General features: G+C 41.5%; 1 protein-coding gene across 2 annotated transcripts in view; it reads right to left on the reverse strand.

Annotated features, from left to right (window-relative positions):
• The window catches only part of GSKIP (GSK3B interacting protein), a 29,751-nt gene extending 24,168 nt beyond the window's left edge, over nt 1–5,583 (reverse strand). For both annotated transcript variants that reach the window (XM_069104228.1, XM_069104229.1), the window contains exon 1: nt 5,465–5,583. The gene's annotated coding sequence lies outside the window, so the exon portion shown is untranslated. The remainder of the gene's footprint in view (nt 1–5,464) is intronic.
• Nucleotides 5,584–11,355: the final 5,772 nt, after the last annotated feature.

An 11,355-nucleotide genomic window follows, 5' to 3' on the forward strand; every position in this document is an offset into this window, starting at 1 on the left:
TATGTATACACACATATATGTATATATACATATGTCTATATAGGAGGGTATATGGGTATATGAATACATATGTGAGTGTGTGTATATATGTGTACAGTTATACATAGATAGAGGGAACAGGACCAATTTAATGGGAAGGGATGATACTTAAAAGGTGAAATCAAGGGGTGAGAAAGGAATATAATGATAGGAGATTGGGAGAAACTATCTCATATAGAAGAGGCAAGGGAAAATGGTTATAATGGAGGGGAAGAACAGGAAGGCAAAAGGGAACGGGTCAACATTATTCTCATTGAATTTGGCTTAGAGAGGGAATGACATACATACTAAATAGGGTATCTCATCCTATAGGAGAATAGGGGGGGAAGGGGATGAGAGGAGGGATGATGGAAGGGAGGGTAGGCTGGGGGGGGGAGGGAAGTTGGAAGCACGCACTTTTGAAAAGGGACAGGATCAAAGTAGAGAATGGAACAAGTGGGAGGTGGGATAGGATGGAGGGAAATATAGTCTTTTACAATATATCCACTATGGAAATGTTTTGCATAGCTACACATGTACAATCTACATTGAATCGCTTATTTTCCCAATAAGGGTGGGTGTCAAGGGAGGAAGGGAATGAATCTGTAATTCAAAGTTTTAAAATCAAATGTTTAAAAAATATATATATACACTATTATTAATATTATTTTACATGTAACTGGGAAATAAAATATACAGGCACTGGGGCATAGAGGTCCACCATACCCCACTGGAAAGTTGGAGGGAGCATGGGGGAAGATATGGAGAGAGCAGATTGGAGGAGGGGGATAGCCAATGGGATCAATATTTGGGGGGTGGTGGATAGGGGAAAAATGGGGAGAAAATTTGCAACTCAAAATCTTGCAGAAATGAATGATGTAAACTAGAAGTTGATGAAACATTTGATAAAGTAAAAAAAAAAAGAGTATCCTCATGATTTCCAAATTCTTGCTCCCATCATAAGTTATGTGTACTTTGCCCTATTGAATTTAACAATAATTTTTTAAACAATGACTACGTATAAAGTACTGTTAGTTGCTTTATGTCTGATCTATTAACTGACAAGTGGTTAATTTGAAAAACTTCTGCACTGTTTTCAAGAGTGTATTGTTATGTTTATTAGGTACCACATACATATTTTAATAGGGAACAACTACAGACAATTTTTTGTTTAGTCTTTCAGTTGTGTCTGACTTTTTGTGATTCCCTATCTTCCACTATCTCCTGAAGTCTGTCAAACCTTACCCCAAATGATGGGGATTTCTTGTAACAGGCAAATGAAGGAGACGTTTTTAGATAGGGCTACCTATCCATGGGATGTCCCATATCCTAAGTTCTTATGGGTCCTTTTTCTTCTAGTTTATTTTACTGTTTCTACCCGAATGAAGGGGTTAAATTAAATGATCTGTATGTGTTTTCCAGCTTTTAAATACAATACTTTTATAGGAGTTGGCAATTTTTAGTTTCTTCAGCTGAAAGGGATGTCAGAGGTCATTAGGTCCAATAACTATACAGAAGGAATTTCAACCATGATATAACTTTACTTGAAGATGTTCAAAGTGAAGAAACCTATCATGGAGTCCAGTTCACTTTTGGATATGTGTAATTGTTAGGAAGTTTTTCGAAACGTCAAGCCTAACTTTGTACCTTCTACCTACTGCTCCTGATTTTGCTTCTCTCTTGGCTGAAATAGTACAAATCTAACCCTTCTTGCACATGACAATCCTTCATATTCCTGAAGAAAGCTAACATGTTTCCCTATTCTTCACATACTCCCAGTTCCTTCAACAAGGCCTTTCACCATCATGGTCACTCTCCTTTGGACATCTCCAGCTTATGTGATAGGATCAAAGTACAGTGATACTTCACTTCACCTTTCCCTGGAAACTATGCTCCTCTTAATGCAGCCCAAGATCCTATTTGCTTTCTTGGCTGCTATATTACACTGCTGATTCATATCCAGTTTGCAATCCACTGAAATGTCCAATATTTTTTCGGAACACCTGTTATCTAGCCATGCCTCATCTTAACCTGCGAGTTTGAGGTTTTGTACAAATTTAAGACTTTACATTTATCCCTATGGAATTTCATTTTGTTAGATTCAGCTCAGGGGTTTAGCCAATCAAGATTCTTTTGGATACTAACTCTGTCATCCAATATGTCAACTATTCCTCTCAGCTTTCTGGAATCTACAGATGAGATGAATATATAGTCCCAATGCCTTTATCCAAGTTATGATCGAAATACCCCCCCCCCCCCCAAGCCCCAACAAACAACACAGGGCTATCCAAGCACAGATACCTTGGGGCACACTTTACTGGAAAACTCTTGCCAAGTTGATATTAAACCATCAACAATTACTTTTGAGTCTAGCCATCCAATCAGTTATGAATATATTTTTTTTTTTTGCCTTTTGGAGGGCAATTGGGGTTAAGTAACTTGCCCAAGGTTACACAGCTAGTTTTTTTGTGTGGATGTTAAGTATCTGAGGCTGGAATGGAACTTGGGTCCTCCTGACTCCGGGGCCGGCGCTTTATTCACTGTGAGTTATGAATATTTCAATCGATTATGTCTAATCTATACTCTCCAATTCTCCACAAGACTAGTTCGATATTTTAGGAAAAGCATTACTAAAATCTAGGTAAACACTATTCACAATATTCTCTTCATTTACTAGTTTAGTGAGCCTTTCAAAATAAAGGAAAAGAAATTAGTTCAGCATCACTTGCTTTTAATGAAGCCAAGTAGTCTCTGTAATCACTACATCCCAATCTAGATGTTTGCCAATCACCTCTTTAGTGATTTGTGGCCTATATTTTGCAGAATCTGTTCTCATCCCCTTTTTGAAAATTGGGACATTTGCCTTTCTCCAATCTTGTGTGACTTTTTCCATTTCCATGATATTTTAAACACAGTTAACAATGGTTCAGTAATCACATCTATTAGACCTTTCAGGATCCAAGGATGGGGCTCATTTGGGTCAGCTGACTTGAATTTTTCAAGGGGCGTGAGGTACTCTCCCATTATCTTCTTATTTATGTTTGTTCTGGTTTGCCATACCCACCCCACCCCCTTTTCTAATATAAAGGTCATTTTCCTTTGCAGAGAAAACTGAGGCCCAGCTCACACAAATAAGATAGGGGTGGGATTAGAAATCAGATCTCTGGCCTCCAGAATCAGTCTACTTTCTATTCTACTCTCCTAACTCCAGTCAGTGCTTTTTCTACTGCACCAGGATGAGTCCCTAGACAGTTATCCTCTTATCAAATTTAAATGGTGTATATAATCTCAGGTTCTGTAATTTCACCAGCACCCAGACAGTGAAATAGATCAAAGACCCAGTACAAAGTTGTTGGAGGCACTCAGGTTAAGTGGCTCAAGGTCACAATAGTTAATAAGTGCCTTCCTCCGGATCTGAATTCCAGTATCTTAGAATGTAAGCTCAGTAGTCCATCCATTATCATTCAGTCTTTTAATGCCTAAAAACTGGATAAAAGAAACCAATTCCTTGGAAATATAAAAATCATTTCATCATTTGAACTATTCAAAATTGGCTCTGTCACATTCCTAAACTCATTTAGCAATTAGTATTCAATCAATGGGAATACAACCATAAGTTAATCATTCTGGTAAATTGTATCATCTTATACATACATAGTTTCTAAAAATACCACATGTAAATTACCTAAAAACAACTGTCAAGCTCCCTCCTTCATTTCTGCCTTCTAGTTTTCCTTCAAGACAGCTTAAAATTCCATGTTCTGCAAGAGGCTTTGCTATGTCCCCTCCATTTACTAGTGCCTTCCCCTAGTCTGTGTATGTTTTGCATACCTAATTTTTTTTCGCATTTTTCTCTCCCCATTCCCTCCCATTAGAATGTAAACTCCTCCAAGTTAAGGACTGTTTTTGACTTTCTTTGAATCCCCAGCACTTGGTACACAGCAGGCACTTCATAAATGTTTGCTGACCCACAAAGCATCTTCCTGTCAACAACTTTACAGATGAGGAAAGAGAAGCTCTGATCAAAGGTATCCCATGCACATTCAGTAGTACAATTGACCTCCGTGGTCATCTCTAATTCCCCTCACTTTATAGTTGAGGAATCTAAGGCCTAGAAAGTTTAAGCAACTTGCCCCGAAATATATGGCTATTAACTAAAAGGGTCTCGACTTAAACTAAAGCATTCTGGATCCACTCTTTCCTTTGTTATCACGCTCATTGGGTGATTTTCCCATGGTTCCACAGCTTGAGGGTCTGAGGCAGGACTTTCTATACCCAAGGCTCCTGCCTCCATAACTCAGTCCTCAGTAAACCACACAACAGTGATGCAACTAGCTATCTTAAGACTCGAGTCCTAGCTCTGCCACTGACTAGTGGGCAAGTGTTTTATTACACATTTCAGTTTCCTCCGGTGTGGAAGGGTGCAAGACCTGCTGTGAGGGGTCGCTTTCGTAATCTTAAACCTATCAACAAAGGAGAGCAGCTGTTATTTACATAACTAAGGCTTGGCTCTCCCGATCTTTGGTGTAAAACAAACCCACAAGGGCTCAACATCAGATAGTTCCAAGGTTAAGCAAATCACTACTTTGCAAGAAACACAAAGCTCCTCCCGGCTTTTTTGAGGAGCAAGGGGCTTTTCTCTGCTGTGGGAATGCAGGTGCACAGGGTAAGCAACAAATGTTGGATGAAGAACAGGAAGACAAAAAGGGGACAAACTTTCGGACAAGGGAAATCCTTCTGCCTGGGAAGAAGTTCGGAGACAGACGTTTGCAAACCTAAAAATGCAATTATATTCAATTCAACCCAACAATACATTATTAAGCAGTTCCTAAGTAAGTACTGGGCCACGTGCCACACACAGAATACAAGGATAAAAGGAAACAGTCCTAGCTCCCAAGGAGCTTTCATTCTAAAAAGGCAAAAAAACAACACCTACACAGCAAAACAAAGTACCAAGTGTTTTGGGGGTGGGGAGGGGAGAGCAATAACAACTTGGGGGCGCGGGCGGGAAGAAAGGGTAATTAGTGAGGGGCTCCCGTAGGAGCTGGCATCTGGGTCTTGAAGGGGAATAGGGATTCATAACAGCCAGAAGTGAGGAGGGAGAACACGGCAAGCATGGGGGTAAGCCGAGCAAAGGTACAGAGGAAGGAGATGGAGCTATGTAAGAGGAACAGCAAGTAGGTCAGTGGAGGGCATAAGAGAATCGGGCTGGAACCCGGTTTATCAAAGGCTTTAAATGCCAACTGTGCGTAGTTTTAATTATTTCCCCCGTGGGCGCCGCGGCCAGGGTGGGAGAAGCGGGCCCAGGCCGGATCCTCTCTTTCCCTTAAAGCACCTAAGGCTCCAGGAAAGGGGCTGTCCTCCTCCGGCCTCTCACCCGGAGCGCCCAACCCCTCCTTCGCGTTCCCCTCCAGGGCTAGGCCTGTCGGGCAGAGCACAGACTTACCTGCGCTTCAAAGCGCGAGACCTCCGCTCCCTCCCTCCTCCGCGCTCTGAGCAGCAGCCGGCGAACTCTCGCGCTTCCCATTCCCCTCCCACCTCCGCCCCGCCCCGTCCCGCCCGATCGAATCCGGAAGCGCCGCAGGCGTTCTCGTTCTCCCCACCCCTCCACCTCCCTCTTGCCCGCCTCTGTGTCGTCACTTCCGGTGGCGGCGCTTCCCGAGAGGGTGTGCGGTGCGAACGCCCGGGAGGGGGAGCCGCAGCCGCGGCGGATGACAACAAAGTCGCTTCTGGGTCGTCGCTGTGGTGATCGATCTCCTTCGCTCCTGGGGCTGCTCGCCCTCTGTCTTCCCAGCCCCGGGCTCGCTGTCTCTGCTTCGCTCTCTCGTCGGCAGCCTCGACTTTTGTCTGGCGTTCGGGGTTAGGGGCCTTCCTCAGCGTCCGCGGGGACGGGGCCTAGAGCAGCTGGCGGGGAGCACGCTGCGTCCCGGGCCATGGGGACGCCGGGTCGGCCCCTGAGCTAGGGGAGACGCCAGAGGGGCCGGGCCGGAGGGGACGGAAGCAGGGGACTTGTGGTCGCTGGGTCGAGGCTCCGACGCCGTGCCGCGTCCGCGTCCCCTCTTCCCCGCTCCCTGCCAGCATTACTCTGGAGCCGGAAAGTTGCTGACCCCCGAGGCAGTAGCCACCTGCAGCCAGCCATTATGCCTTGGCCTTTTTCGGAGTCCATCAAGAAAAGGGCCTGCAGGTACCTGCTGCAGAGGTACCTGGGCCACTTCCTGCAGGAGAAACTGAGCTTAGAGCAGCTCAGCCTGGATCTCTACCAAGGGACTGGATCCCTCTGGCAGGTCCCCTTGGACAAATGGGTAAGAGCCACTGGCGAACTGTGCTGTGACATGGGTTTCTAGTGACAGGTTAGGAAGTCTTATCCTCTTCCTCTCTTTGCCGCACCCCCAAAGGCAGAAAATGGTAGGGTTAAAAAGGAATCGGTTGGGTAATTTGCAGACCCCTTTCTTTCTTTCTTTTTTGCTCTTTGGAGGGCATTTGGTGGGGTTAAGTGACTTACCCAAGGTCTGAGGTCAAATTTGAACTCCAGTCCTCCTGACTCCAGGGCTGGTGCTTTATTCACTGCGCCACCTAGCCGCCCAGATGGTGAGTCTTTCTTGGGACAAGGTCAACTATGAATTGCCAATTCAACTCCAGAAACCACATGGCTAGTTTTTGTGTTAAGTGTCTGAGGTCGGATTTGAACTGGGGTCCTCCTGACTCCAGGGCGGGTGATCTATTCACTGCACCACCTAGCCACCCCTCAGACCACCCCCCCCCACTTCTTAAATCATTTTTTCCTTGTCTGAATGACTGCTTAAAAATTTAAACCAAAAATTGTATACATTCTCTTTGCTTCATGTTGTAATGTATTCCACACTATAGGAAGAGTATTTCACTAAGAACTTGGGATTAATATTGGTAAAATAAAGAGTTTAGATATTTTGTATTTTTGGATACAAGGTATCATGGAAATAGGTTCAAAGATGATTGATCAGCTTTTCCTTACTTTGTGAGTAGAAGGCTAACATTATAGACAGACAAAAAAACTAACCCACGTTATTTAGGTTGACAGACGTTCTTGGCTGTTAACAGAATCCTCAACTAGAATTTTTTTTACTGTGATTATTTTTTGCAAGACTTGATTATTCCTTTTTAAGCCGTCTGAGTTAGCAAGTTGTGTAGATAGTATAGAGCTCTTTTTAAAGAATAGACCATAAAAACAGATGTTCCAGTTTTCGGGTACATTTCAGTTTGATTTACAGTATGTAATGCTTCATATACATTTGAACATCAAATCACCTTATACTTAGGAACGTTTGTTGTATTCAGTTGTGTCCTACTCTTAGTGACCAAGTATGGAGTTTTCTTGGTAGTTTCCTTCTCCAGTGGATTAAGGCAAATAGGTTTAAATGACTCCCAGAGTGAGTGTACAGAGGCTCTATTGGAACTCAGGTCTTCCTGGTACTAGGCCCCTCACTGTATCTACTGAGCCACCTAGTAGGATCTTATGAGGATGTATTTGCTGTGTGCTTTTTAACTTTAAATTCAATCTTTGCCATGTCACAAAAGAATAGAATAACTCTCCCTCCCACTACCTCTCCACCTCCATTTATTACACAAGTTTACTATCTGAAGAAATTTTGGTTCATTGTTTTATAGTTTGTAACTGAAAAACATTATTGAATTTACTTTATTTAGAAAACATCCTGGATAAAATTGGTTTCTTTTTTCCGTCTCATTTGTAAAGTAAATCTCAACTTCACAGTTGTTTTTTTTTTAAAGGTTGTTTATTTATTTATTTAATTTTGCTTTTTGGAGGGCAATTGGGGTTAAGTGACTTTCCCAAAGTCACAGGGCTAGTGTGTCAAGTGTCTCAGGCTGAATTTGAACTCAGGTCCTCCTGACCAAGGCTGGTGCTCTATTCACTGCGCCACATAGCGGCCCCTACAGTTTTTCTTACCAAGGTCTAGTTTTGTGGGGTTTTTTTTGTTGTTTGTTTGTTTTGGAGGGGGATAATGTAGGGATAGAATTTGAAGCTAAAAAAGGTATTTGGGGCAGCTAGGTGGCACAGTGAATAGAGCACAGGCCCTGGAGTCTGCAGGACCTGATATCAAATCTGGCCTCAGGCACTTAACACTTACTGGCCCTGTCACCTTGGGCAAGTCACTTAACCCCATTTTGCCCTGCCTTAAAAAGGCAAAAAGTAAAAAAAAGTATTTAAGTAATCAGTTTCAGGTATGGTTTTCTCTTTTTCTCTTAAATTATATCTTTTCACTTCTTATTTCCATATTAATTCCTTTGTAAATATGTAATAGCTGCTTTTAAGTAGTGGTTTGATATAGGTATCTAGTGAGCCATTAGACTATTTTCATTCCTTAAAATGCTTTATCTGTGCTATGTCACCTTAACTCATTGTTAGAAATGGGTCAAGAACAGATCTCTGGGGCACTCTTTTAGTGACCTCTCTAAGCCTCCCAAGTTTTAAAGCTCTTCCCTATTTAAACTGCTTTGTAGTTATTTTTATTTGTACTGTACATACTTGTTGATGTATATGTTGTATTTTCTAATCGAATGTAAGCTGCTTCTTCTTTTAGAATGTAAGCCTCTTGACAACAGGGTCAGTTTAATTTTTGTTTTTCCGTCTCCAGCATCTAGCATGTTGCTAACAATATAGTAAGTAGGCATTTAACGAATGCTTGTTAATCAGTTGATTGAGCCACAAATGACTATTCTTTGGGTCTAGTCATTCATTTACTTCAAAATCTGATTGTACTCACACAGAGTTCATATTTTTCCATCTTATTCATAAGCATAGTTTGCTTGTTCTATGCCTACACCACTATGAGCTACCAGTCTAGTGTTTTGTCTGGGTTTTTTGTTTTGGTGAACTCAGATTTCATCAGTGTGGAGATACTGTCAGTGTGAAGACTGTCTCTATTAATGCAGATTGGCACATATCACTTAGAGTCTTAGTTGCCTGCGGCCCTGAAAAGCTCAATGACTTAACCTGTGATCACATAGCTAGCACATATCAGTCAGGACTTGGAGCCAGGCCTTCACTATGCCCACTATTCCATGTTGCCACTAACCTGTCAAAAATGGAAATGAGATTAACTTGGAAAGACTGGTTCTTGGTGAAGCCATGCTGACTTTTAGTGATTACTACTTCCCTAAGTGCTCAGTAACCATTTTCTTAACAGTGTGCTATAGAATTTTGCTACAAAGTTAGCCATATTTGTAGCTCTGTGAACATTGGTTCTTTTTTTCAAAAATTTTTTTTTTTAAGCAATTGGGGTTAAGTAACTTGCTCAACACGGCCAGTTATTTCTGGGTGTGGTGCTAAGTATCTGAGCCCCGATTCGATCCCCAGGTCATCCCGACACTGGGGCTGGTGCTCTTACTCGCTGAGCCACCTGGGTGCCCCAAAAACATTGGTACCTTTGATTTCTCCAGTAGTTTTCAAACAACATGGACAATGGCTTAATACTTACATCTACTAATTCTTTCAACACTCTTAAGACATTGTTTCTCAAAATTTTTTTTTAATTCAATGCACAATATTCTTTGTAGTAATTGTGGAGAATTAGGAGACTTGTGATGAACAGGCAAATTAAAATATAAGTACCATGTAGTTTCCAGAAGACTCAAGAATGAATATGGTATTGTGATTCCAAGTGTAGGTTTTGTACAATTCATAGCATAAAAGGAAAACTCAGCACAAAATTGCTCTAAGAGGTAGTTTTCCTGCCTTGGTGAGTTGAACTCATTGAGAGTAGCTATATGTGTTGCCTGTCTTCACTATTTTGTACTTCTCTTACCTGCTTTTCTGTCCTCAGTCCAAAGTCCATTCTTGGGAAGAGAACACAGAAGCAAAATAAGAGCTGAAAAACTTCACTTTTTCCATTGTCATCCATTATCTCATTTGTCCTTAAAGATGAACTTATCCTTCTCCTCCCTTCCCCCTCCCCCATCCTTTTGTTGTCCCCAACATAGGTAAAACATGCCATTACCCATTTCTTTTTATTAGAAACAGCAAGGTATGGTGGTATGGTGCTGGACTTGGAATCAGGAACCTTTGGATTCAAGTTCTGCTTCTGATACTAACCTTTGACAAGTCAGTCCACTCAGAGTTTGTTTCCTTGTCTGTAAAAAACTGTTATGAGTTTCAATTGAGATATTATGTAAAGAATTTTGAAAACTTTGTCTTCTATATAAATTGCAGTTGTCATCATTCTCCTCCTCTACCTCCTCCTCTTCCTTATCATCCTTATCAGTAGCTTCCACTCTTTTCTTAACATCAGGAACCCAGAATGGTTCTTACAGGGCTATGTAAGGAGCTGTGTATGTAGTTCAGTCACAAGTCCCTTCTCACTCTTTGAAGTCAGATGTACTTGTTTGCATTAGGATATCAAGTTTATCCTGTTTATTAACTCTGTGTATGTGTGTGTGTGTGTGTTTAATAGACATATGAGATTGGGGGTCTAATAGCCAAATTTCTTCCTGGATATTATCTCTTTTGAATTAGTAGCACTTTCCTGCTATTCTTTCTTCTAAATTGTACATAATACTCTGTGTTTTTCCAGACATTTCTTAGCCTTTTGTAGAAGTTTAAAAGATGGGTAGGAATAAAGAGCACATTCTAGGCATTGTGAATAACATGAAGAAAGACTAGAGGATTGGAAAGCATAGGACAAGTATGTGGGACTGAGAATAATATAGTTTGGAGCCATATGGAGTGGATTAACTCAAGGTTGAAAGGATAGGGGAGTACAATATTGTGAATAGTTTTGTATATGAATTAGATGAATTTGAACTTTGGCAGTAAGATATTAGATTAGAACCTGGGTGTTCTTGTTTGCAGTAATACCTTTCTACTGTACCATTTTTATACTTATTTATAAAGGTGTTCTTAATTCTGTATTCATAATAAAAAAGTTGTTAAATATTTTAAAAGCTTATTACTTGAGATTTTCTTTTAGCTAGTTAATGTCTAGGTTCTTTGAGGGTATTCTTGATAAAGCATATTATCAGTCAACATTTATTAGACACCACTCTCTGCCAGGCACTGTGCCAAGTGCTGGGGGTAAAATAAGAGACAAAAGACAGGCCCTGCCCTTGAGGAGACCAAATGCAAGAAAAATATACAAAGCAAACTATATACAAGTTTTATAGGAAATAATTAAAAGAGGGAAGGCTCTGGAATTAAAAATGGTTGGGGAAGGCTTTCTGTAGAAGTTGGGATTTTAGTTGGGACTTAAAGAAAGCCAGGTCAGTAGTTGGTATGGAGGAGGGAGAGCATTTCAGACATGGGGGAGAGCCAGGGAAAATGCTGGGAGTCAAGCCCATCATCAC

Source organism: Petaurus breviceps, unplaced genomic scaffold (assembly GCF_028583685.1).
Source record: "Petaurus breviceps papuanus isolate PSGF00001 unplaced genomic scaffold, PetGlider_PUasm1.0 685, whole genome shotgun sequence".
Taxonomy (NCBI): Eukaryota; Metazoa; Chordata; class Mammalia; order Diprotodontia; family Petauridae; genus Petaurus; species Petaurus breviceps.